Here is a 2502-nt window from a genome sequence, read left to right as displayed (position 1 = left end):
AGTGATGAGTAACTTGTCTAACAGTTAATATCAAAATGTACTGCACAATGAACAACACAAAATATTGACATGAGTTTATCATTGGTCAATATTTATGCTTCAAATAAGCTAATTTAGATATCGAATGTAGCTTAAATCAATTACACTTTGTTATTCTTTCCTCTGATAATACTATGTTTCAGATGAATAAATTTCTTTTCAATGTAATCACTCTTATTTGCAGTTACATTTTGATATGTTTGTTCAGTCATATGGATTTTAATGACCAATTCCAAACTTAGTTACTATAATTAACCCACTAGAATTTTAAATTTTTATGTTTTTCTTTCTTTGTACAGACATGTGAGGGAGATAAGCTATTAATGATTTCTGCCTGTGAAGTTCAGGATTAAATGTCATAAGAGTAGAGAAGATGGCAGTTAAAAGGGAAATTGCCTCTACCACAGTCTTGCCCACCTGCTTTTGATTAAAATGCACAGTTTCTCTGCTGTACATCTCAGTGACCCAGGCCTGAGACTGAAATTCTATGTCAAATACCAAGGCCTTGAGATAAAATCAATAGCTAGGAAATTCAATGAGTAGAATTTGATAAATATGAGAGTGAAAAAATATATTTTCCCATTGAAGAGCTTGTTTTCTATCGTGGCTTGGAGAGTCCATTTAACCTTCTTGGTTTCTTATCACCCAGACTCAAGACCCCTTGTCAAAGAATCTGTCCTTTCTTCCTCATCCTTGACTCAATCAGCCAAGAAATTCTATTGCTTCTTCCTTTACCAAACTTCTGTCTGCCTAATTATTTCTATACTTGTTATCTAAAGTCAAGTCCTTGGTACTTTATATCTGGATTATTGCAACAGCCTCTCATTGGTCTCCTTACCTCCAATTTCTTCCCTATCCAATTCTTTAAACACATCATCACCAAATTATCCTACATAAAATATCACTTTGAACACATCATATTCTTGATCAAAAATCAACAATGATTCTTCAGAGATTGCATATATAATAGATGCATGAATAAATATATATACACAGACATATATACAGATTCCTAAGAAAGTTCTAGAAATATCCCACTCACTTTTACCTTAAACATTGTACACCTGCTATGTTTTATAAATCCTTTGCTTGTTTTATTTTCAAATGGATCTGTGTTAAAAATAAAAACAAATAAGAAAGTACACCCTTAGTATTAGTATACTCACAAAGAAAGACCCAAAACTAACAAATTTTACCATTTTTTTAAAATAACAACAATCATTAATATTTTCCAGATCACAAGAAAAGAAAATACTTCCCAACTCATATTTTGAATTTAAAAGAACCATAACACTAAAACCTTACAAGTTTTACAAGAAGGCAAGTTAGAAGCCATTCCCTCTGAACAACAATAATATTAAAAATTCCTAAATAAAATATTAGCAAAATGAATCTAGCAATAAATAAAATGATAATACATTATGGTCAAGTTGGATTTATTCCAAGAATGAAAATTTGAGTTTTACATTAGGCGATTAATCAATGTAATTCAACACATTAACAGAATATAGGAGAAAAATTATGTGATTATCTTCACAGCTGCAGAGAAAGCATTTGACAAATTTAATATCTGTTCACAATAAAAGTTCTTCTCAAATTAGCAATACAAGAGAATATCTGTAATTTAATAAAGAGTAGCTACAAAAGACTGACAGTAAATATCATATTTAATGGTGACACAGAAAGCTGATACAAAAATGAGACCAAGCTGACTGCTATTACCACTTCTATTTAGCATTGTAGGGAGATTTTAGCAAGGCATAGAGGCAGGGAGAAAGAAGCATTAAAAACTAAAAAGGAAGATACCTAACTGTCATCTTATTTACAGACAACATGATTGTATATATAGAAAATTGAAAAGAATCTTCAGATTAAATAATTAAGTTAATAAAGGAATTTACCAAGGTCACTAGAAACTGAATCGATATGCAAAAATTAATTTATATCTACATACACAAAAAATGAACATACAATACAATTTTTAATAATATTATTTAAAATACTGTCACATACCCATGAATAGATATAAAATAAATGTAATATGTATAAAAATAACTATATATACCTAGCTGGCAGGAGAGATACCATGATTTTAAAGGCGGGTTTCCGGGGCGAGGCTTATTCATTCCGCTCCAGATGTGCTGACCCCTGCGATTTCCTCAAATGTGGGAAACTTGACTGCAGAATTTGTGATCATGGGGAACAAATGTGGTTCCCTATGTTGCTCTCCCTTGGTCTGTAAAAAAATTAAATAAGTAAGTAAATAAATAAAACTATAAAACATTGTTAGGAAAATTGTAGAAGACCTAAATAAATAGAGGGATATATCATGTTTATGGACTGGAATACTCAATACTGTAATAATGTCAGTTCCCAAATTCATATATAGTTTCAACATGATACAAATCAAAATTTCATCAGATTTGTTTTAGAAATTCATGAGCTGATTCTAATATTTATCTG

General features: G+C 30.5%; 1 non-coding gene across 1 annotated transcript; it reads left to right on the top strand.

The window, feature by feature from the left end:
- The first annotated feature begins 2100 nt into the window (after nucleotides 1-2100).
- LOC129076074 (U1 spliceosomal RNA) lies at nucleotides 2101-2259 on the top strand. Its single transcript, XR_008529695.1, has one exon. It is a non-coding gene; the product is annotated as a U1 spliceosomal RNA (small nuclear RNA).
- The last annotated feature ends 243 nt before the right edge of the window (nucleotides 2260-2502 follow it).

This window comes from Pteronotus mesoamericanus, unplaced genomic scaffold (genome assembly GCF_021234165.1).
Source record: "Pteronotus mesoamericanus isolate MK-2021 breed Mesoamerican mustached bat unplaced genomic scaffold, CSHL_Meso_final contig_56, whole genome shotgun sequence".
Classification (NCBI taxonomy): Eukaryota; Metazoa; Chordata; class Mammalia; order Chiroptera; family Mormoopidae; genus Pteronotus; species Pteronotus mesoamericanus.
The sequence above is the reverse complement of the archived record's forward strand: the minus strand, read 5'-3'. Positions and strand labels throughout refer to the sequence as shown.